We start from the raw sequence: 25678 nt of genomic DNA, 5'->3' as shown, positions 1-25678 counted from the left end.
GGCGATCATCATCCCAGAGGGGAAGTCGGAAGACCACTTGTACTACTTCAACTAAGCAAATGACTGTCCAACAGTCCTTTGCGAGGAAGATGAAATATGGCAGCAGTCATCCTGTTGCAAAGCGGATAACTGAGGCCTTGACAGCTATGTTGGTGTTAGACAAGCATTCGGTATCCGCCATTAGTGCAGTGGGACTGCAGTGCCACTCCTAGATGGGCCAGGTGTTTGTGCCGCACACTTGAGTCACTTAGCTTAGTTATACAGCTACCTCATTGCACATCTTTTACTTCTTTGCATGATGTGCAGTTTGGGGACTAGTTTGTTTAAATGCCATCCTGTCTGCTACTGCAGTGCTACTCCTAGATGGGCCAGGTGTTTGTGCCGCACACTTGTGTCACTTAGCTTAGTCAAACAGCGACCTCAGTGCAACTTTTAGGCCTAAAAACAATATTGTGAGGTGTTCAGAATAGACTGGAAATGAGTGGAAATGAATGTTATTGAGGTTAATTTATTTATTTATTACCAGTTATTTATATAGCGCACACATATTCCGCAGAGCTTTACAGAGAATATTTGGCCATTCACATCGGTCCCTGCCCCAGTGGAGCTTACAATCTATATTCCCTACCACATGTACACATATACACATTCATGCTAGGTTACTTTTTGTTGGGAGCCAATTAACCTATCAGTATATTTTTGGATTGTGGGAGGAAACCGGAGTACCCGGAGGAAACCCACGCAAGTACGGGGAGAATATACAAACTCCGCACAGGTAGAGCCATTGATGGGACTAGAACCAATGACCTCAGTGCTGTGAGGCAGTAATGCTAACCATTACACCAAATAATACCGTAGGATCAAAATTACCCCAAAATTCTGTGATTTTAGCTATTTTTATGTTTTTTTCAAAAATCATCCAGATCCAAAACCAAAACCTGAAAGGATGGTTTTTGCAAAACCTATCCAGATACAAAACACGAGCGGGGATTCAGAACCAAAACCAAAACATGAAAAGTGCCCTCCGCACATCTTTACATAGTTATTTGTGGTACACAACTTTGTATCGTACACAAGAATATATAATTACTTCCATGCCAATGGCTGTCCCCGTTAAACAAGTGTAATACAGTATAAGGCCAACATCTTAGGTCAGATGTTCCCACCTATGTATGAACTCTAATAGGATGTACATTATGGAAAGAGTAAAACCAATACTTCAAGGTGTTACAGCTCTTCCACTTTCTCCAAACATACTGTTCTTTTGGAACTCAGCAATGTCTTAAATAAATCATAAGAGCAAGGAGACACTGGGACTATTCTCATTTAAGGAGTCAAATTTAGTAGTTTTTACTTTTTGATTTTAATGACACAAATGTGACTATGAAAATGCTTCTCTATTCTGTATATACAGTATACAGCTGTCTCTGGGCTCCTGACCTATCTTTGCTAACAGCTCATGTTCCTCACTGCCTTGCAGCGGTTTCCTATTTTATGCCTCTTGCTGCTTAAAACTGAACATAGTTAAAACTGAACATGACATTTTTCCTCCTACGTCTGTTCTACTACCTGACATAAAAATAGCTGCTGGTTAGGGGTGATTTTTTATTCCTTGTCCTTGTATTCACTGACACATTCTCTGCTGCATTCAGTTTAACACATCACTGGCCTATGCCCCATTCTCTTACCTGGTATATCTAAAATATTGATGCCTATTTTAATTATATCAAGACTGGACAAGTGAGGAGATTTGTGGGAAACAAAGTGGAACGCTGTTCTCAAAGATATTTTTATTAATGAGTTAATTAAGAGCAGCATTCCTGAATATCTTAACCAGTTCCAGTCACTGGTTATTTTGCAACAGACTGGGGAAAGCACTGAAGGGGAAAGATTATAGGTGGTCATTCCAAGTTGTTCGCTCACAGCCGATTTTCGCAGTGCAGCGATCAAGTGAAAAAACTGTAAAAATGCGCATGCACATGGTACGCAGCGCGAATGCGCTAAGTACTTTCACACAAAACTTTGTAGATTTACACAAGCTCGAGCAACGTTTTTTCATCGCTCGAGTGATTGTAGTGTGATTGACAGGAAGTGGGTGTTTCTGGGCGGAAACTGGACGTTTTCAGGGAGTGTGCTAAAAAACGCAGGAGTGGCTGGAGAAACGGGGGAGTGGCTGGATGAACGCAGGGCGTGTTTGTGACGTCAAACCAGGAACTAAACGGACTGAGAAGATCGCAGTCTAGGAGTAGGTCTGGAGCTACTCAGAAACTGCAGGGAATTATTTAGTAGCAGTTCTGCTAATCTTTCGTTCACTATTCTGCTAAGCTAAGATACACTTCCAGAGGGCGGCGGCCTAGCGTTTGCAATGCTGCTAAAAGCAGCTAGCGAGTGAACAACTCGGAATGAGGGCCATAGAAAGCCTAAATGCTTGCCATTCGCAGCTACGCCTTATACTTATCTTTGACGGCCAAGTTAATGAGGGAAGAGGAGTCGGACTGTGCTGTGTTTGGGGCACGCCTACCACCTGGCCCATAGAGAGCAAAAAAGGGCCTGAGATATGAGAAGGACTGGCCACTAGTTTAAAAACAAAACAAAAAAAAAAATGCAAAATACTATCTAGACAGTAATGGTCAGGTGACCTGTTAGGGAAAGGTAGATAACCGCTAGATATTAAACCAGTGGTGGCCAAATTCAGTCCTGACAGCTCCTATTTTCCAGGCCATGTGTGGATATTTTAAAATGTTCTAGTTAATAATGAAAACTCCTTTGCATTGGGTGGTCTTCAGTATGCCGCCGCCGGGATTCCGACTGCCGGCATGCCGACACATATTCTCCCTCTTGGGGGTCCATGATCCCGCTGGAGGGAGAATAAATAGTGGTGGCTCATTAGCGCTCACCCAGATGTCGGTATGCCGGCAGTCGGGATCCCATTTGCATTAGCTAGTTGTCTAGTAGATCTTTAAAATATAGGGGGTGATTCAGATCTGATAGCTGCAGTGCATTTTCGCACAGCGGGTGATCAGGTACTAACTGCGCATGTGTATGCACCGCAATGGCACGTGCATTGGACAACAACGGGAATTATCAGTCAGCGACGGGATGGTGTGAAAATTCTATCCGCACGGGCGTTTGCAAGGTGATTGACAGGAAGTGGCCATTTGTGGGTGACAACTGACCATTTACTGGGATTGTCCGGAAAAAAGGCAGGTGTACCCACGTGTTTTCATGGAGGGTGTCTGACGTCGGCTACGGCCCCGATCAGTCTGATGTGATCACACTGTAGGCATAAGTCCTGGGCTGCGCAGAGACTGCACAAAGTGTATTTTTGCAGCTCGGTGTACACATGCGATTGCACACTTGCACGGCGAATATACACTCCCCCGGGAGGCGGCAACTATCTGAGTGCAGGACAGCAAAATTAGCAGCCCAGATCTGAATCACCCCCAAGAAGTCAGTTGTCGGCCAGCAGGATTCACACTCCTACTGTAGCATCATTTTAACTTCTATAGTCTAGAGCAGAGGTTCTCAAACGCAGTCCTCAAGGCACCCTCCTGCATTTTCCCGGACACGCCTACAAAACGGTCAGTTGCCACCCACAAACGGTCTCTTCCTGTCAGTCACCTTGAGATCACCCAAGGGCCCCGATCATTGCAGCGGCTGAGTAAGTCCTGGGCTGAGCAGATACTGCACAAACTGATGTTTGTGCAGCTCTACTACAAATGCGAATGCACACCTGCACACAAAATATACCCTCACCCTGTAGGCGGTGACTGCCTGATCCCCGGGAGCCCCGTGAGATGCTAGCAGCATCTCAGGGCTGCGATCGCCTCTGCCTGATTGACAGGCAGAGGCGGTTGTGGGGCGGGAGGGGGCGTGCCAACGCCGTTAGAATGTGTCCGGACCATTGGGGGGGTGGGAGTGGGCCGCGGCAGCTGCATGATGTCACACGCAGTCGCTGTGACCCAGGACTCGGCGAGTAGCTGCCTGCCATTGTGCGGAAGCTGCGCTTGCAGGGAGCTACTCGCCAGGTACAAAAGCATCGCCGCTGTGCGATGCTTTTGACCCTGTACGGGGTGGGGGATGGGGGTAGGGCTAGCCCTGTGCTGGGCGTCCCCCCGCATGTCAGAGTAAATGATCGTAGATGTGCTAAATCAGATCTGAATGACCCCCATAGATCCAAGAAAATACTCATTTACTCTTTTTTAGATTTGACTTTAGCATGGGATGTGGGAGTGCCTTCTCTTTCCTTTCTCTACCTATATGTACAAAATGTGAAAAATCATTGCAGCATTTGCCTTTTTTACCTGTATAAATAAGATTTTACTTACCGATAAATCTATTTCTCGTAGTCCGTAGTGGATGCTGGGACTCCGTAAGGACCATGGGGATATAGCGGCTCCGCAGGAGACAGGGCACAATAATAAAAGCTTTAGGATCAGGTGGTGTGCACTGGCTCCTCCCCCTATGACCCTCCTCCAAGCCTCAGTTAGGATACTGTGCCCGGACGAGCGTGCATAATAAGGAAGGATATTGAATCCCGGGTAAGACTCATACCAGCCACACCAATCACACCGTACAACCTGTGATCTGAACCCAGTTAACAGTATGATAACAACGAAGGAGCCTCTGAAAAGACGGCTCACAACAAGAATAACCCGATTTTTGTAACAATAACTATGTACAAGTATTGCAGACAATCCGCACTTGGGATGGGCGCCCAGCATCCACTACGGACTACGAGAAATAGATTTATCGGTAAGTAAAATCTTATTTTCTCTGACGTCCTAGTGGATGCTGGGACTCCGTAAGGACCATGGGGATTATACCAAAGCTCCCAAACGGGCGGGAGAGTGCGGATGACCCTGCAGCACCGAATGAGAGAACTCCATGTCCTCCTCAGCCAGGGTATCAAATTTGTAGAATTTAGCAAACGTGTTTGCCCCTGACCAAGTAACTGCTCGGCAAAGTTGTAAAGCCGAGACCCCTCGGGCAGTCGCCCAAGATGAGCCCCCTTCCTTTTGGAATGGGCTTTTACAGATTTTGGCTGTGGCAGGCCTGCCACAGAATGTGTAAACTGAATTGTATTACAAATCCAGCGAGCAATCGTCTGCTTAGAAGCAGGAGCACCCATCTTGTTGGGTGCATACAGGCTAAACAGCGAGTCAGATTTTCTGACTCCAGCCGTCCTGGAAACATATTTTTCAGGGCCCTGACAACGTCAAGTAACTTGGAGTCCTCCAAGTCCCTAGTACCCGCAGGTACCACAATAGGTTGGTTCATGTGAAAAACAGAAAACACCTTAAGGAGAAATTGAGGACGAGTCCTCAATTCTGCCCTGTCAGAATGAAAAATTAAGTAAGGGCTTTATATATGATAAAGCCGCCAATTCTGACACACGCCTGGCTGAAGCCAGGGCTAATAAAATATCTCACATGGAAGGTGACGATGCTAAGTCCACAGTGGTGAGTGGTTCAAACCAATGTGACTTTAGGAAACTCAAAACAACATTGAGATCCCAAGGTGCCACTGGGGCACAAAAGGAGGCTGTATATGCAGTACCCCTTTTACAAACATCTGAACGTCAGGCACTAAAGCCAGTTCTTTCTGGAAGAAATTCGACAGGGCCGAAATTTGAACCTTAATGGACCCTAATTTTAGGCCCATAGACAGTCCTGTTTTCAGGAAATGTAGGAAACGACCCAGTTGGAATTCCTCTGTAGGGGCCTTCTTGGCCTCACACCACGCAACATATCTTCACCAAATGCGGTGAAAATGTTTTGCGGTTACATCCTTCCTGTCTTCGACCAGGGTAGGGATGACTTCATCTGGAATGCCCTTTCAGGATCCGGCGTTCAACCGCCATGCCGTCAAACGCGGCCGCGGTAAGTCTTGGAACAGACAAGGCCCCTGCTGGAGCAGGTCCTTTCTTAAAGGTAGAGGCCACGGGTCTTCCGTTAACATCTCTTGAAGTTTCGGGTACCAAGTCCTTCTTGGCCAATCCGGAACCACGAGTATCGTTCTTACTCATCTCCCTCTTATGATTCTCAGTACTTTTGGTATGAGAGGCATAGGAGGGAACACATACTCTGACTGGTACACCCACAGTGTTACCAGAGCGTCCACCGCTATTGCCTGAGGGTCCCTTGACCTGGCGCAATATCTGTCTAGTTTTTTGTTCAGGCAGGACGCCATCATGTCCACCTTTGGTTTTTCCCAACGGTTTACAATCATGTGGAAGACTTCCCGATGAAGTCCCCACTCTCCCGGGTGGAGGTCATGCCTGCTGAGGAAGTCTGCTTCCCAGTTTTCCACTCCCGGAATGAACACTGCTGAGAGTGTTATCACATGATTTTTCGCCCAGCGAAGAATCCTTGTAGTTTCTGCCATTTCCCTCCTGCTTCTTGTGCCGCCCTGTCTGTTTACGTGGGCGACTGCCGTGATGTTGTCCCACTGGATCAATACCGGCTGACCTTGAAGCAGAGGTCTTGCTAAGCTTAGAGCATTGTAAATTGCCCTTAGCTCCAGTATATTTATGTGGAGAGAAGTCTCCAGACTTGATCACACTCTCTGGAAATTTTTTCCTTGTGTGACTGCTCCCCAGCCACTCAGGCTGGCATCCGTGGTCACCAGGACCCAGTCCTGAATGCCGAATCTGCGGCCCTTTCATAGATGAGCACTCTGCAGCCACCGCAGAAGAAACACCCTTGTCCTTGGAGACAGGGTTATCCGCTGATGCATCTGAAGATGCGATCCGGACCATTTTTCCAGCAGATCCCACGGAAAGGTTCTTGCGTGAAATCTACCGAATGGGATCGCTTTGTAAGAAACCACCATTTTTCACAGGATCCTTGTGCAATGATGCACTGATACTTTTCCTGGTTTTAGGAGGTTCCTGACTAGCTCGGATAACTCCCTGGCTTTCTTCTCCGGGAGAAAACATCCTTTTCTGGACTGTGTCCAGAATCATCCCTAGGAACAGTAGACGTGTCGTCGGAAAAAACTGCGATTTTGGAATATTTAGAATCCACTCGTGCTGTCGTAGAACTACTTAAGATAGTGCTACTCCGACCTCCAACTGTTCTCTGGACCTTGCCCTTATCAGGAAAGCGTCCATATTTCTTTTAAGAAGAATCATCATTTCGGCCATTACCTTGGTAAAGACCCGGTGTGCCGTGGACAATCCAAACGGCAGCGTCTGAACTGATAGTGACAGTTCTGTACCACGAACCTGAGGTACCCTTGGTGAGAAGGCAAATTTGGACATGTAGGTAAGCGTCCCTGATATCCAGTGACACCATATCGTCCCCTTCTTCCTGGTTCGCTATCACTACTCTGAGTGACTCCATCTTGATTTGAACGCTTGTATGTAAGTGTTCAAATATTTCAGATCTCACCGAGCCGTCTGGCTTCAGTACCACAATATAGTGTGGAATAATACCCCTTCCCTTGTTGTAGAAGGGGTACTTTGATTATCACCTGCTGGGAATACAGCCTGTGAATTGTTCCCAATACTGCCTCCCTGTCGGAGGGAGACGTTGGTAAAGCAGACTTCAGGAACTTGTGAGGGGGAGACGTCTCGAATTTCCAATGTACACCTGGGATACTACGTGTAGGATCCAGGAGTCCACTTGTGAGTGAGCCCCCTGCGTGCTGAAACTCTTGAGATGACCCCCTACCGCACCTGAGTCCGCTTGTACGGCCCCAGCGTCATGCTGCGGACTTGGCAGAAGCTGTGGAGGGCTTCTGTTCCTGGGAATGGGCTGCCTGCTGCAGTCTTCTTCCCTTTCCTCTACCCCTGGGCAGATATGACTGGCCCTTTTGCCCGCCTGCCCTTATGGGGACGAAAGGACTGAGACTGAAAAGACTGTGTCCTTTTCTGCTGAGATGTGACTTGGGGTAACAAAAGGTGGATTTTTCAGCTGTTGCCATGGCCACCAGGTCCGATGGACCGCCCCTTTATACGGCAATACTTCCATGTGCCGTCTGGAATCTGCATCACCTGACCACTGTCGTGTCTTCGTCTGGCAGATATGGACATCACATTTACTCTTGATGCCAGAATGCAAATATCCCTCTGCGCATCTCGCATATATAGAAATGCATCTATAGTCAATAAAATCTTGTCCCTGTCAAGGGTATCAATATTTTCAGTCAGGAAATCCGACCAAGCCCCCTCAGCGCTGCACATCCAGGCTGAGGCGATTGCTGGTCGTAGTATAACACCAGTATGTGTGTATATACTTTTAGGATATTTTTCAGCTTCCTATCAGCTGGCTCCTTGAGGGCTGCCGTATCTGGAGACGGTAACGCCCCTTGTTTTTATAAGCGTGTGAGCGCCTTATCCACCCTAAGGTGTGTTTCCCAACTCGCCCTAACTTCTGGCGGGAAAGGGTATACCGCCAATAATTTTCTATCGGAGGAAACCCACGTATCATCACACACTTCATTTAATTTATCTGATTCAGGAAAAACTACAAGTAGTTTATTCACACCCTACATAATACCCTTATTTGTGGTACTTGTAGTATCAGAAATATGTAACACCTCCTTCATTGCCCTTAACATGAAACGTGTGGCCCTAAAGGAAAATACGTTTGTTTCTTCACCGTCGACACTGGAGTCAGTGTCCGTGTCTGTGTCGACCGACTGAGGTAAATGGGCGTTTTTACAAGCCCCTGACGGTGTCTGAGACGCCTGGACAGGTACTAATTTGTTTGCCGGCCGTCTCATGTCGTCAACCGACCTTGCAGCGTGTTGACTTTATCACGTAATTCCTAAATAAGCCATCCATTCCAGTGTCGACTCCCTAGAGAGTGACATCACCAATACAGGCAATTTGCTCCGCCTCCTCACCAACATCGTCCTCCTACATGTCGACACACACGTACCGACACACATCACACACACAGGGAATGCTCTGATAGAGGACAGGACCCCACTAGCCCTTTGGGGAGACAGAGGGAGAGTTTGCCAGCACACACCAAAAACGCTATAATTATACAGGGACAACCCCTTATACAAGTGTTTTCCCTTATAGCATTTTTATATATGTAATCATATCGCCAAATAAGTGCCCCCCCTCTCTGTTTTAACCCTGTTTCTGTAGTGCAGTGCAGGGGAGAGCCTGGGAGCCTTCCTCACAGCAGAGCTGAGCAGGAAAATGGCGCCGTGTGCTGAGGAGAATAGGCCCCGCCCCCTTTTCGGCGGGCTCTTCTCCCGGAGTTTGTGAGATCTGGCAGGGGTTAAATACATCCATATAGCCTCAAGGGCTATATGTGATGTATTTTAGCCATAAAAAGGTATTATACATTGCTGCCCAGGGCGCCCCCCCCAGCGCCCTGCACCCTCAGTGACAGTTGGTGACTGTTGGTGAAGTGTGCTGACAACAATGGCGCACAGCTGCAGTGCTGTGCGCTACCTTATGAAGACTGAAAGTCTTCTGCCGCCTGTTTCTGGACCTCTGGTTTCAACTTCGGCATCTGCAAGGGGGGTCGGCGGCACGGCTCCGGGACCGGACTCCATGGCTGGGCCTGTGTTCGATCCCTCTGGAGCTAATGGTGTCCAGTAGCCTAAGAAGCAAATCCATCCTGCACGCAGGTGAGTTTACTTCTATCCCCTAAGTCCCTCGTAGCAGTGAGCCTGTTGCCAGCAGGACTCACTGAAAATAAAAAACCTAACTTAAACTTTTATTCTAAGCAGCTCAGGAGAGCCACCTAGATTGCACCCTTCTCGTCGGGCACAAAAATCTAACTGAGGCTTGGAGGAGGGTCATAGGGGGAGGAGCCAGTGCACACCACCTGATCCTAAAGCTTTTATTATTGTGCCCTGTCTCCTGCGGAGCCGCTATATCCCCATGGTCCTTACGGAGTCCCAGCATCCACTAGGACGTCAGAGAAATAAAATTTATGAATACACTCCTGATGAAGGTGTTGGCATAACAAAAAAATGGCCGTCGGGCTGGCTGTTATGGGATAATAACTAGCATTATGTCTCAGTGGTGAGTATTACACTATATGATTTTGCTATGAATTATGCCGCTACACTTTCTTTTTTTTTTACACTTTTTAAATATGCACTTTAGTATTATGGACTCATGTCCAGTAAATGGTCTTTTCCATTGATGTGCTGGCTCTACACTATACTGTTTATGTATTTTGTTGGTTTCAGAGTTAATTCTAATTCTTGCAGCTCTGATGTGGTCCAGCACCATCCAAATTAACTTGCCCAGAAGGCATATAAACTGTATACAAAATACATAAAGCATGGCGCGCACACTTATGTAAAAAGATACATTTTACTTTAATTAAAAACACATTTTTGATTGAAAAAGCTATCTTTATTGACATAAATAAGCAAAAAAACACCTCAATGTGTCATTATTAAATATACTATTAATTTCATAACCAAGACAATTTCCTAAGTATTATATAAACAATCAATAATAAAAATAATAAATAACCTTTCCTATATTTAAAAAAAACCAAAAAACATAAATTGAAAATAAACACCCCCAAAGTGGAAGCAACAATGAAAACAATAGTTATTAATGTACCAGTACAAAATCATTGCCTTGTAATGGTTGCAGCTGAGATGCAACATTCTATAGCAGCTTCAACAAAAAGGCTACATTTCCACAAGAAAACCTACTGTATTCATACAAGAACGGAGTGATGTCACGGCGTTCACTAATCCTTTACAGAATGATTGGTTTTCTCTTTAAACTTTAAATCTGGTTACTAATGCCCTTATTTGTCAATGAGGGATAAATTTCACTGTGAGTGATAAATTGCACCAGTGAATCAGCTCCTAACTTCCATGTCACTGGCTGGGTTTGAAAAATCACAGGAGTGGATTGGCTGGTGCAATTTATCACTCACAGTGAAATTTATCACTCATTGATAAATAAGGGCATTATTCTCCAGAATGGCGCTGACTCCCACAGTCTACTACATTTGGCTCCAAGGGATCTAGTTACTTAAACAGTTGGTCTTATGGGTCAGATTCTTTCTTCTGCTTAGTTCTCACGTAGGAGACAAGGTACTTCTTAGCCCAAATGGTCTCAAGCCCAGTGTAAACCATAGTGCCATCTAACCTCCGCAGCACAACCATGACTTTCCACATCTTTTCCATAAGAACATGAAAGAGCTTAGTATAACATGTTTCCTGCAAGATTGATCTGCTCTCTCACCGGTCTCTGTGTTGATTATCTTTGTTGTTCTTGTACTCTAGATGTTTTTTTTTGTTACCTCTTGTTTCAAGTTCAAAATGCCAAACAACAGCCAGAAACCAAGATAAAGACTAAGCATGTTCACAGGAGAAAATACTGTCCCCCTTCTTTCTCTTGTCTATGTTCTGAACCCTACATTTTCTCCTATTTAAATTTTGTTTCTAGACTTTGAATAGGGCAGTGGCAAAACCTGGCATCCGTTCTCTCTCCTAATAACCCCACCATACAGCATGGTATGTTTGACCTCTTGAATATTTTGTATACATCACTATCTCGGGTGTCTTATGGATGCCTTATACTGTTATGTTCATGTCTGTCATAATCCCAAAGGTGGATGTGTCCCACGCTATATATATTTCCACTCAATGTTTGCACCATCCCCTTTTCCATTTCAGTGTAAGGATCCACCTATGTAATACCTAGCCGTCTCTGGATCTCATGAAGCACTCTCCCCTACAATCAGCCCCAAAGTCTCTGAAGAAAGTATTCTTAAATATCAATGGGATGAATTCACCAAACAAGACTTCTACAATTTCTTAAAAAACAGAAGGATGATTTACTTGGAAAATCACTTAAAAAAAACTCTCATATGACAGTCTCAAGCAAATCTTACTACAGGCTTTTTACACAACTTCTGACAAAAAGCAAAAGGTAACTACAAGTCACAATAATCCTCCGAACAGAGTAAATTATTCTCCAACCCCACTGGCTGCTATAATATTATAGTGGCACAGTGCCAAACTCATAGGAGCATTGGTGTATGTCCACAAAGTGAGATAGGAAATTTTTCTTACATGTGATCTATCAGTGTCTGGAACAAACAATGCTGGGACAGATCATAATCATAAACTTTAATACTGTCCTCAAGTTTTATGAATGATGATTATATGAAACGAACACAGTGTTAGCTTCTAAACTCACAGCAAAAAGCTCTTGAAGAAGAATCCTCTCTATCAAGGAGGGAAATAACCAGGTAACTTTTCCAATAACTCTTTTCCTCTTCCTGCAACCTCCTCTCTCAATGCGAGTATCACTACACTCAAACATAGAACAACGTCTCATTCCTAATCACTCCCTCAGCTAACAGCCTCCTATAGAACTACTGCATACTCATTAAACATATCTCTCCAGAGGAGGTTGTCTTTAGAAAAATTGTACACACCTGGACCGGATAGCATTCCATCATCTTGCTGAAGGAATTTTTCTTTTTTTAATGTATTTAGTTTGAATAGGACAACACCAGGGCAGAGTTTGCAGTTACTCCAAAGGCTGGAAGGGTCCCCCAACACCGGCAGTAAGTACTCTTCTATCTCTATAGATGAGACTATGTAATTACCATTTTGACATGTGTCAAGAATAATGCAAGCCGAGGACAGCAGTGTCTATGCAATTTGGGAAATATACAGCCAGGAGGGTCATCCTACACTGCCCTATAACATCTGCAAGGGCTGCTACTGCCTGTATACACCTGACACTAGTAGTACTGTATATTGGCATGTATATAATTTACATTTTTTCCAGTTATAGCCAAAGAGGATAAAGGATTCCTCTGCAGCCGCAGTTTAAGTACTAATGGGACACTATACTGCCAAATAAATGCAGGTTATGGTGCTCCTGGGAAATTTAATGGATCAGTGACTGCAATTCATCATGCACACACGTTTTATTCATATATTGTACAGCCAACAAAAAGATAACATTGTACAATGCTTTAAGTACAGTATTTTATATCTATATGTAGTAAAGGCACACCTGAATTATATTGTATATATTGCTTTAAAAGTATTTGATGAACTTCATTTTCTGAACCATTCATATTTTTTGTCCAATAATTATGCCCATAGAAGACTCCAGCTGTGTGTCTTTAGAGTTGGGAAATGTGAAATAAAATTAGTTCTTTTATTCCTATTTCCCTCTGTTTGATGAAGATATCCAAACCATCTGCAATCTTCCTTTTCATCTCATCACTGCTTTTCAGAGAAATTCTAATTCCAGAGGCTATGTTTCCTAAATATAAGTTCCTGACAGTTTGCGTTCCAGATAATGCTGTTTATTAATACTGCAACACAAGCAAAGGCAGTGCAATCTTTTTTTGTTTTTCATTCCTACTTTATACTTATTTATATAGCTCCAACTTATACAGTGCTTACAGCCAGTGGTGCCAAGAGGCAATGGGAGCAGGTACAAATTACCCGAGCCCAGGCTGCTGGAGGGGCCCGGGAGATGTGTGGGAGGGGGGGGGGGGCGGCTCCACTGACCACCCCACCAATGACATAAGTACTGTACTCCACCCAGTAATATCTTCGGGAAGATGGCATTGCACATAGAAAGCATAGAAAGTCTTTGCTCTCTAGTGGCCAGCGTCATCTTCTCAAATATCACTGGGAAGATGGAGCTGGTCGGGGATGAGAGACCCGCTTCCAGATCAAATGAGGTAGGAAGCGGGTCCCATCCCCCCTGCACCCCTATGTTAAAAAGGCACCCCTCTATGTTAAAATGGCATCCCCCCTTGAGGAGCACGCTCAGCGGCCCCCCAACTATTTTATTATTCACTTATTTTTATACTAAAGGGCATAGTCACACCCACTTACTAAGCCACGCCCCTAGGCCTTTACCAGGGCCCGGCATTGCTCTCAACGGCCCTGCTTACAACACATTGTTTCATTCACATCAGTCTTAAAAGAAGCTTATAGGAACTTCCGGTGGGCGGACCTAGCAAAAGGCCGTGTTTTAGCTGAGCTCTCCACTTCCACTGACCAACTGGTGATTCTGCCAATCATCACAGGGATCAGTGCCCGCATTTCCTATCCAAGGGCACCGGAGCTAGTGGTGGGCAAGAGGCTGCAGTTTCCCGGCTCTCCACCACTCCGTATACACTGGAATCCAGGAGTCTGGAGAGACACACTGGGCTAAACAAAAAAAAAGGGGTGACCCGGCACTGGTCATATAGGGATACACATTTAATCTGAGAAAAACCAAGATTGGACGATTTTATACATAAATTCTCAAATCTATGTCCAGTTTGGTGGTGCGCCCAGAGCCAGAAAAAACATATGTCAAAAAAGGGAGAAGAAAGAAGGTTCTTGTGTGGGCGCACTCTTATTTAATTGAAATAACTTACAATATTTATCAAGTTATTCATAAGAAATGCTGATAAAACATAACTTTATTGCGATATTCTTTAAGATCAGTGTAATTGCCCATTATAGAAAATATGATCCAAAGTAAGTTCTGTGCACATTGGGTTGAATTGTGAAAAATATGGTAAAATGTTCTGGTCCTGCCTCAGAAAATGAGATAAGAAAGGTTGTAGACACTTCACAGTCGTACATCCATTTCGACCCGACCAGTACAGACAATCTGTATTAATGAAACCAATATATGGTCAATTGAATGGTAAGTTCGTCAAGGTCAAAACTTATAAACAAAACAGATTAAGGTTCATTCTGTTTGTCAGGAAACTGCACAAATATATTACAAGGACCTGTATCTATGTATGTATTTTGAGGACTAATGTTAGTTCTTCAGATTGAACTATACACAATCTCAGGAGAAAGTTAATGAAAATTAGAAATAAGTGGTGATGCTGCTGTTGATGTCACATACCACACATCATATGAAATGATTGATACTCTACAACACTGGGTATTCCCTGTGAGTCTCCTCCTCAGGTACTGACCCAGCCCAACACTGTTTCGCTTCCAAGATCGGACGAGATCGGGCATTAGCAGTGTGGTTTGATAGTAGAGAAAGTGGGTCAGACTCCAATGAGAGTGCACCTAAAATAAGAGGATGTGACTGATTGGTCACAAGAGTAAAGTGTGGATCTGCTTTCTATGTTAGACAGGGGACATCAAATCCCACAACTGTGGTATTGAGCCCCTGGATCATGGATGAGAGTCCATGGAAAAGAAAATTGGTGAAAAATAGAGACCTCACAGGTTTGTTTAGACTTATCAGTAACATGAAGATGTTTAATCTTGGTCAGCTATCCAGAATGCCCATACACATGGGAAAAGGTCAAAACCATTATTGTGGATAACTGAACAGTCAAAAGAAGACAACACACTTCCAATGTTAATTATAATCAGGCCTGTCAAGACTCCATGAGATTAAACACAGGTGTGTTCGTTATTAGAGATGCAATCACAAAAGTGCTGCAGCCGGAAAGGATGAACCAGCTCAAAACAGAAGTCACATAGAATACAGAGTAAATCTCTAAAAGATACAAATACAAATCATATAAAAGGTCTGAATTTGATTGCATTTAAATATATATATTTTTTATATGCTGCAGCTAGAAGCGACCGATTTGCTGTGGCCAAACATGATAGCAGTAATGAAAAAACAGATCATAGATATTTATACATAGAACTGAATTAAAGCAAACAAAAAATGAAAAATAAGAATGCACTATCATGTGCTGCGGCTGAGATCAATAGATCCGTTGTAACCAAATGGTAGGAGTACCTGACCTGAGTGTGCTCAGGAATAAAGTGCAGTTTCCTGTGCTGCGGCTAGGACCGATAGACCCGCTGTAACTGGATTAGAAAACGCGTTTCGCCCCGTAGGGCTGGCTCACTTCCTGGGTCTTAATCTTAATCTGTTTTGTTTATAAGTTTTGACCTTGACGAATTTACCATTCAATTGACCATATATTGGTTTCATTAATACAGATTGTCTGTACTGGTCGGGTCGAAATGGATGTACGACTGTGAAGTGTCTACAACCTTTCTTATCTCATTTTCTGAGGCAGGACCAGAGCATTTTACCATATTTTTCACAATTCAACCCAATGTGCACAGAACTTACTTTGGATCATATTTTCTATAATGGGCAATTACACTGATCTTAAAGAATATCGCAATAAAGTTATGTTTTATCAGCATTTCTTATGAATAACTTGATAAATATTGTAAGTTATTTCAATTAAATAAGAGTGCGCCCACACAAGAGCCTTCTTTCTTCTCCCTTTTTTGAGACACACTGGGCGCCAGCTTTTAGACCCCTCTCCCCACACACTCCCACTACTCAGCTGCGACTTCGGGACTCACAGAGCCGCACCTTACCTTTCCCCGGACAGTGGTGAGTGACATGGCGGTCCGGCATCCCGCTGCCCCAGACTAACGCTCCCCGCTGCTCTGACTGCTCTGGTCCCATGGCACCTGTGTAAAGCCATGCCATCATAAAGCCTCCATTCCTCTCTACAGCCCCACGACACCACTGTAATAAAGGCTGTGACACAACCCCCTGCTTCTCCAATTGCAGGTGTGGGTCGTGTTTGTGGCTAGGCACCTTACAGCAGCAGCCTTGGACACCCCTCACTCCACACTCCTGAGCTGGCAGCTACCAGATAACTTTAACCTGGGCTGACAATCCACGCTGCTGGGGCTGCTCAGTTGCTGTGTCACTCCACTGAATCTGTTATTACTGTCCAACATTGAGACAGCATAAGTGATTGTGCTGTCAACCCTGCAGTTACTACAATTCCAATAACTGAGGAGGTGTTTTCTCTGCCCTGGACCTGTTGAGGAAAGCTTCTTATATTACAAGTCCTTTAAGGATCACTTAATCTTCTCTAGTCCCCTCATTCTCTATTTCTCACATACCCATTTTTTGTTGCCTGCTCCTGCTAGATCTAAGCTCTCCACAACTGCACACTACCGCCTGCATTTTTCCTGGCACGCCTGCCTGAAAACGGTCAGTTGACACTCAGAAACGCCCACTTCATGTCAATCACTCTGCGGCCAGCAGTGCGACTGAAAAGCTTCGCTAGACCTTGTGTGAAACTACATCGTTTGTTGTAATAGTACATTGCGCGTGCGCATTGCGCCGCATACGCATGGGCAGTTTTTTGCCTCATCGCTGCACAGCGAACGAATGCAGCTAGCGATCAACTCGCATTTGTTTGTTTTTTTATTTCATCAATTTCACTTCCGGGACTCAGCAATTATAACAATAATCATACGATTGGAATAAGATATTGCCCTTTTCAGAACTTGCTATCTTAAAGGAGATATTATTTCTCCTCAGTTTAACAGAATCCAATCCCTCATGTGTTAATTCCTTTTGGACTGGCAACATAATAAAATCCTATTGAATTAATTTACCTATGCATTTATACAGCTACTAATTCTCAGTGTTGCACTGCACCTTAATATTCTGTACCACGTTTTTCTTTTATTTAATATGTGCATTATTGTTACATTGTAATATTCATTAAACATTAACCTTCCACACCTATCAAATCTGTGAGAGCACTAGAACCCACATCCATAATTTACTCATTACTATGCACAAGTGTAGGGTACCCTTGTTAGGGTTCAAGCTGCACCTAAGATTACATGAGATAACAAATCCCTACAGAAGCGCTATATCTCTGTACTACCTATAATTTTATTCCTTTAGGAAAAATAACAAAGAAATAGATGAAAATAAATTGGATTTTATAAAGGAGTCCATTTCTTTTATTTTGGAAAACAACTTCTTCTGGTTTAAGAACCACTACTATGGGCCGTTTAAGAACCAGTACTATGGGCCTACAGTAATTCAGATCTGATCACTGCAGCAAATTTGTTAGCTAATGGGCAAAACTATATGCACTGCAGCGGGGGCAGATATAATATGTGCAGAGAGAGTTAGATTTGGGTGTGGTGTGTTCAAACTGAAATCTAATTGCAGTGTAAAAATAAATCAGCCAGTATTTACCATGCACAGAAACAAAATAACCCACCCAAATCTAACTCTCTCTGCAAATGTTATAGCTGCCCCACCTGTAGTGCACATGGTTTTGCCCATTAGCTAACAAATTTGCTGCTGCAAACAGATCTGAATTAGGCTCTACAGTATGTACAAAAAAGAGGAACAGCGATGGGCACTAAATTTGCACCGGCATACGCAAATCTTTTTATGGGATGGTGGGAAGACCAAGTGATATGGCAAAACAACACTTACAAGAAAAACATTCCACTTTGGATTTGTTTTATTGATGATATATTTTTTATCTAGACGGGGGGCCAAGAGAGCTTGAAAATCTTTTGTGACACACTCAACACGAATATATCAAATATTGTATTAACGTTCAACATCAATCTGTTAGAAATTCTCCTAAGACACACTTACTTGCACATATATTTACTGACACATCCACATACTAACACACTGTACTGAAACACACACTGACAGAGACACCACTTACTGGCACACACACCACTTACCTACACAGACACCGCTTTCGGACACAGACACCTCTTACTGTCACAAACACATTAAATGTCACCCTTTACTGACAGATACCTCTTACTGACACACTTAGTGACACATCTTACTGAAACAAACACTTACACACACACTTATTGATACATATACCACTTACTGAGAGGTACCCCTTATTGACAGATTCCACTTAATGACATAAACACAGACACATCTTATTGATACAAATGCTTATTGACAGACAACACTGACTGACAGATAACCCTTATCAATACAGACATTACTTATTTGCACATACATATATACTGATAGACACCCCTTACTGACACTGATACAACTTACTGACACAGATACGCCTTACTGTCATATAAACACCACTTACTGACAAAATCACACTTACTGACATAGACAACACTTATTGGCATATACATACTTATTGACAGACACCCCTTACTGACATACACACACGACAGATACCACTTACTGAACAAATACACTTACTGACACAGATATCACTTACTGACCAATATTAGTTACTGACACACACACTTTCTAACATAGACACTACTTACTGACACACATACAACACAAATAAATTTACTGACACAGACACCACTTACTGACAGACACTACTTACTGACACACAAACAATACAGATAAACTTACTGACACAGACACCAATTACTGAAATAGGGGGAGAGAGTGACCCTTGAGCCTGCTGTGCACCGCATCTCTCTGGGTGTCACACACTTGCTCCGCTCTGAAATTCACTACATCCACGGTCCTGGTTTTCCTCACAGACAGCAGCATCCTTCCCTAGGCTCTTTCCCTCTTTCATCCCGCATCTGATTGTCATGGGAAGTGGCCAGAATGATTAGCGATAACTTTGGACAAGCCAGAAGTGGAGCTTTAGGTGTTATGGGGCGGAGCTGTGGATGGGTATGGGGCAGAGCTTCAGACAGGTCCAGGGGCAGATCCTGAGGCAGATTTGGGGCAGGCAAGTTTATTCAGACAGGCCGTGGGGTGGTCAGGACTTCAGCTGGCCAGTTCATGGTGGAGGTGAATGAGTGATATTACTTAGGGCAGCCGGTAGGTTAGCGAGATGAGCTCTTGATGGTGACAGGATTTTTTTTCCTGTCTTCACTGGCTGCACTGCAGGGGATCATGTGGGCCTATTTTCAATGTGGGGCCTGGAGAGGCAACTCCACCCGCCTTATTGTTAACCTGGCCCTGAGTTCATGGATCGCATAGGCAAGACAACATGGAGATACAACTATATCTTTAACATAATTTAAGATACAATACAAAACAACAGTGGAAATTTGCTAGGCTCCCGACTTGAATCAAGATTGCATTTTCAGCCGAATATGCATCTCGATAATTTACTAAACAGTAAACACAGCAGTGTTGGGCTAATTCATATTGTTTTTCACTGTCGCCAACATAAATACGATCAATAGACCATCGGTCAAATGCGGCTGTGATTTCATACAACACGGGAATTTACCAAGGATTCATACTTGTAAACGCAAACATAAAAGCTTAAATATGGCCACAAAAGGGCGTGATTCAAAAAGAAATACAACTTTAAATAGAACTGTTTTGGCCTGGCGTGTTTAACCTGTGTGTCAACTTACCCATTAATCACACCTGCATTTTGATGCCTTTAAAAGGGAAATAGGAACATTATTCACTCTCAAAAATGCTTCAGTGCTGTGATGCAGTGAACTGCTGGGTGCTGTGGGATTCCTGAGACTATACCACCAATCTGGAAGAAACCAGGGGCAGGAAACTGAACATGGTTAGCAGGTTGTGCAGGTACTGTGGACGCTACGCAGGTCTCATTTATTTAGATGACGTTTGAACTTAAATGCATTGGCCGATGACCAGGTCATATAGATGTTCCGGCTCATCAGAAATAACATTTTCCATCTGTATGACCTTGTCAAACGGACCTAGACCCTGAGACAGCACACTTTAGCTCTGTCTCAGGCCTGCATAAACTCCTGGCTGTGTTGCACTTTCTGGCTACTGGAAGCTTTTAGTCTGTGTCTGGCGCAGTTATTGGGATCACACATTCTACCTTTTCAAAATATTTAGTACAGGTGATGAATGCCTTACACCCACATACAGATGCTTGCACTGTAAGACTCCTGAAAGCTTTCACACTGTCTCTGCCAGTTATAGGGATCTAACCCCCACCATTTTTCACTTTCTTACACAGGTGTTTGATGCTTTGCAACTCCACATAGATGCCTCTATTTGCTTCTTTAGCCAGGAGTCACAGTGGCATGCAGTCAAGCTAGCATTCTATCGCATCGCTAGCATGCCCAATGTGCTAGGTGCAATAGATTGCACACATGTACAGCTGACACCACTTAGGGGCAGGCAGTACGTATATACTAATAGACATCAAGACCAATCTACTAATGTCCAGGGGGTTTGTGATGCAAAACTTAAAAATATGAGTGTTGTTGCGGGTTACTCTGGTAGATGTAATGATTAAATCATTCTCAGTCAGTCATCCCTCTATGAAAAATTTGAAGACAGACAAATGCCAGATGGTTGGCTGTCGTGTATGTAACTATATGTGTGGCTTTTGTAATGCAGACACAATATCCACTACTTTATGTAACCAATATGTTATTGTATATCTACTTTACATTCTGTAATATCTATGTGTTCAGGTGATGGGAGGTATGGCTGTTTCCCTTGGCTACTGATTCCCCTGCTGAACACAATTACAATTATGCACATAAGGTCACTTGGACAGTGATAGAAATATGTTTTGGTGTGCTGAAAGCTTGGTTTCGGTGTCTGGATAAGTCTGCTAGCCTTTAGCCCCTTAAAGGTGACTAGAATTGTGTTCTGCTGCTGTTTCTTCATAACATGTGTTTGCAACAACATCTGCCACATGACACTGAAGAAAACAGTCAGCAAGTAGAGGAGTTAGTACCATCTGGCGACAGTTGGAGTACAGATGTATGGAGGGAGGTAAGGCAGCAACTAATAGAAAAACATTTTCAAGGTACAGTAGGGATGGTCATCGGTAGGTTATTCATAGATGGTCACCATCGATGGTACCATTAATTAATAACCTCAACGGTGTAAAACCATCAGTAAGGTAACAGTCGATGGTTTTACCCATCGATGGTCACCCATGCATTATTGTGCAATGAAATGTGGGCCAATCAGAGTCCGGGGGTGTGGCTAAGCTATGTGCCCTGATACTTTGAGGGGGGAAAATTGATACCACTGAACCATCAATGGTGGGAAACCTTCTGGTTCTCCCCATTGATGGTGAAAGCATTCAACATCGGTCATATGCCATCCATGATTTTGAATCATTGACGGTCGATGGTCATCCTTAAGCAGAATTAGGGGTACTAATCTGCATAAACCACCCAGAAGCACTTAATATTCATAGTAATTTGCATAAAGTTGACTTTTATCATAATAAAGATCTCCCTGTAAAGATAGACAGTACTCAACACTAGGATTCTATAAAAATGTAAGGCCAGCCAGAGGCTTGTGTGTTGACCTTTGTTGTTTAGCTTTGCTGGTTTAAGACTGTTTATAGGAGAGCTGTCAATGGTCTCACCTACTTATGGTCTCGGCAACAGTTGGAAAAATAGATAAACAAAGAGTGGCTCTGTGTACCTTAGATGTTGAATAAAACATTGGTTCTCGACTCTCAATAGCATAAAACAATAAACAGCAGAGAAATCACTGCTGTATTAATCAGGTGACTGTGGACCAATCATAACTAGGGGGCCGGTCTGTGTCCAAAGACCAAGTGGAAAAGCATTGGAGGACTGTGCACCATTGGGTCTCCAATCTCAATGACACAACCATCTACTATTGGTTGTTAACCATCAATAGCCAGCCAATGTAGAGTCAGTGTTTGGCTAATAGCAGAACTAGGGATGGCCATCGGTGGGTTTTCCATCGATAGTCACCACCAATAGTATCATTGATGGATAACCTCAATGGTGTGGAACCATCTTTGAGGTAACCATCAATAGTTTTACACATCGATGGTCACTCATGCATTACTGTACAATGAAATGTTGTCCAATAATATTCATAGTAATTTGCATAAAGTTGACTTCTAACATAATAAAGATCTCCATGATAAAGATAGACAGTAGGAAAAATTTAAGACTAGAGGTATGTGAGTTGACCTATCTTGGTTAGCTTTGTTGGTTTAAGACTGTTTATGTGAGAACTGTCAATAGTCTCACCTAAAGATGGTTCCAGCAACAGTTGGAAAAATAAATAAACAAAGAGTGTAAAATAGATGTTGAATAAAACATTGGTTCTCCACTCTCAATAACATAAAATAGAGATGGCCATTGTTGGGTTATCCATTGATGGTGTAAAACCATATGTAAGCTAACCATAGCCGATCAATGGTACCATTGATGGATAAGCTTAATGGTTAATCCCTTTTTTAAGGGAACCATCGATGGTTTTACCAATTGATGGTCACCCATGCATTATCATACAATGAAATGTGGGCAAATCAGGGCCTGGGGGTATGGCTTCATATGTGTAAGGGGGTGGGACTAAGCTCGGTGACCTGACACTTTGAGGAGAATTTTTTTTTAGTAGCACTGAACCATCAATGGCGGGAAACCATCTGGTTGGTGAAGGTATGGCACCCCATCGATGGTGAAGGTATTCAACATCGGTCATAATCCATCAAATATTTCAAACCATCGATGGCCATCCCTAAGCGGAACTCAGAATTCATAAACGGGGACTAATCTGCATAAACCACCTTGAGGCACTTAATATTCATAGTAATTTGCATAAAGTTGACTTTTACCATAATAAAGATCTCCATGATAAAGATAGACAGTGCTCAACACTAGGGTTCTATAAAAATGTAAGGCCAGCTAAAGGTTTGTGAGTTAACCTTTCTTGGTTAGTGTTGCTGGTTTAAGACAGTTTATTGGAAAACCGTCAATGGTCTCACCTACAGATGGTCCTAGCAGCAGTTGGAAAAATAGATAAACAAAGTGTGGCTCTGTTTACCATAGATGTTGAATCGAACATTGGTTCTCCACTCTCGATTAGAGATGGCCATTGACCATTGATGTTTTATGACCGATGTTAAATAATTTCACCATCGATGGGGACAACCATATGGTTTCCCGCCATTGATGGTTCAGTGTTACTGAATATATTTTTTTCTCCTCAATGTGTCAGGGCATGGTGCTTATTCCTGCCCCATAACACCCATGAAGCCACACCCCAAGACTCTGATTGGCCCACATTTCATTGTACCTTAATGCATGATTCCCTTACAAATGGTTTCAAACCATTAAGGTTATTTATGAATGGTACTATTGATTGACTGTGGTTCATTTACATATGGTTTTATACCATCGATTGATTATCCACCAATGGCCATCCCTATTTTATGCTATTGAGAGTGGAGAACCAATGTTTTATTTAACATCTATGGTACATAGAGCCACTCTTTGTTTATCTATTTTTTTCCCCAACTATGCTGGGATGATCTGTAAGTGAGACCATTGACGGTTCTCTTGTAAACAGTCTTAAACCAGCAAAGCTAACTAAGAAAGGTTACCTCACAAGCCTCTAGCTGGTCTTTCATTTTTATAGAATCCTAGTGTTGCGCACTGTCTGTCGTTATCAAAGAAATCTTTATTATGATAGAAGTCAACATTATGCAAATTAGTGTGAACATGAAGTAGTTCTGGGTGGTTTATGCAGATTAGTGCCCCTTTATGAATTCTGGGTTCTGCTTAGGGATGGCCATCGATCATCAATGATTCAAATTCATTGATGGTCTATGACTGATATTGAATACTTTTACCATCGATGGTTACTTTACAGATGGTTTTACACCATTGAGGTTATTCATGAATGTTACTATCGATGGTGATATAACCCACCGATGGCCATCACTAGTGAGCGCTAAGAGACCCCTCGTGGACTTGCTGTGCTCGCTCCACGATCTATTATGACTCTATGGGTGTCATGGACACCCACAAGTGGGAATAGTCCTGGTGCACGGATATTCCATCTGTCAGCTTTGTCGCCTGTCAAAATTCCGGCATCGGTATCCTGTACGCGGGAATTCTGACAGGTGGCAAATTAAGGGCATCCCTGTGAGCGTATGTGTCCTAAAGTGTTTGTCTTAATTTTACTCATCTTTTACTCACCAGGCAGCTGCAGTTAGTGTGGTGAAATTGCCGTGGGACTGCGCAGAAGTTGTAGTGGTGGCCTGGATGACACCTCTGTGGCGTCACAGTGGGGAACCATGTGGCATGCTTGTGACAGCCGACTTCTGTTTCTGTGTTGTTGACATGTGTGTTGGCCTGCCTGACACATTCGACTTGCGATTCCTTGGAGTGTGTGGATGGACCTACAAAATATGGACAAATTAATAATTTTACACAATTTTTTGGTGGTAAAAACCCAAAGCTAATGTACTTACCAGCTTCGCCATCATCCTCAGCTTCAGGCTGAGTGGGGACACGAACCACTGTTGTTCTGGACTTTTGGCTAACTGAAAATTGATATGTAACATTTGATTAAATCTAGTGGAGAGGTTGTGGTCTTGACATTGTTATAATGGTAAACAACTTTGATTTATTTCTAAAAAATACAAGCAAATATTGCTGACACAACTGTTGTTTGCTGTACTTATATGTTTGGATAAATAATTATTTTTTCAAAAATAAGTTCGACGTCATTTTCACACAACACATGTCAACCACACATCTAAAAAACAACAACATACAATGCATATTTAAAACAAGACAGATGCAAAATTAAATCTGCACACTCTCAATTCATGTCTAATAAAAAAAAACACCATGAGCCAACAACAAAATACAAATAAATGATTTAGCCCAGACACTTTACAATACTGAAATGCAGACAAACAACACAAACCTGGTATGAGTTGATGTTGGTGTACTACAAAGTAAAGCTAAATTGGAGCGTAAGGGGTCACAGTACATAGATGAAGGCACTAACTGAAACAGCAAAGCAAACAAATAAAATAAAAAATCTGGCACAAAAACCCATTGGCAACATAGATGTCAGTCTTGTGACAGATCAACAATAAGGCGCACAGGCTCAAGGCCCATACAATGATCAATACAGTATTGGTATGTAGGCAACAATACATTACAACAGTATGTAACTAAAATTCTTAATGCTTCACCACAAAAAACAAAAAAACAAAAACAAAAC

General features: G+C 43.1%; 1 long non-coding RNA gene and 1 pseudogene across 1 annotated transcript; both read right to left on the bottom strand.

Moving 5' to 3' along the window:
• Positions 1-14857: 14857 nt before the first annotated feature.
• On the bottom strand, positions 14858-14976 carry LOC135051848 (5S ribosomal RNA; annotated as a pseudogene).
• Positions 14977-20010: 5034 nt separating this feature from the next.
• LOC135050725 (uncharacterized) lies at positions 20011-24990 on the bottom strand. Its single transcript, XR_010241769.1, has 3 exons — positions 24915-24990; positions 24640-24842; positions 20011-20210 (listed from the first exon to the last, which is right to left on the bottom strand). It is a non-coding gene; the product is annotated as an uncharacterized LOC135050725 (long non-coding RNA).
• Between the last annotated feature and the right edge of the window lie 688 nt (positions 24991-25678).

The sequence above is a fragment of the Pseudophryne corroboree genome, chromosome 2 (assembly GCF_028390025.1).
Source record: "Pseudophryne corroboree isolate aPseCor3 chromosome 2, aPseCor3.hap2, whole genome shotgun sequence".
Classification (NCBI taxonomy): domain Eukaryota; kingdom Metazoa; phylum Chordata; class Amphibia; order Anura; family Myobatrachidae; genus Pseudophryne; species Pseudophryne corroboree.
The sequence above is the reverse complement of the archived record's forward strand: the minus strand, read 5'-3'. Positions and strand labels throughout refer to the sequence as shown.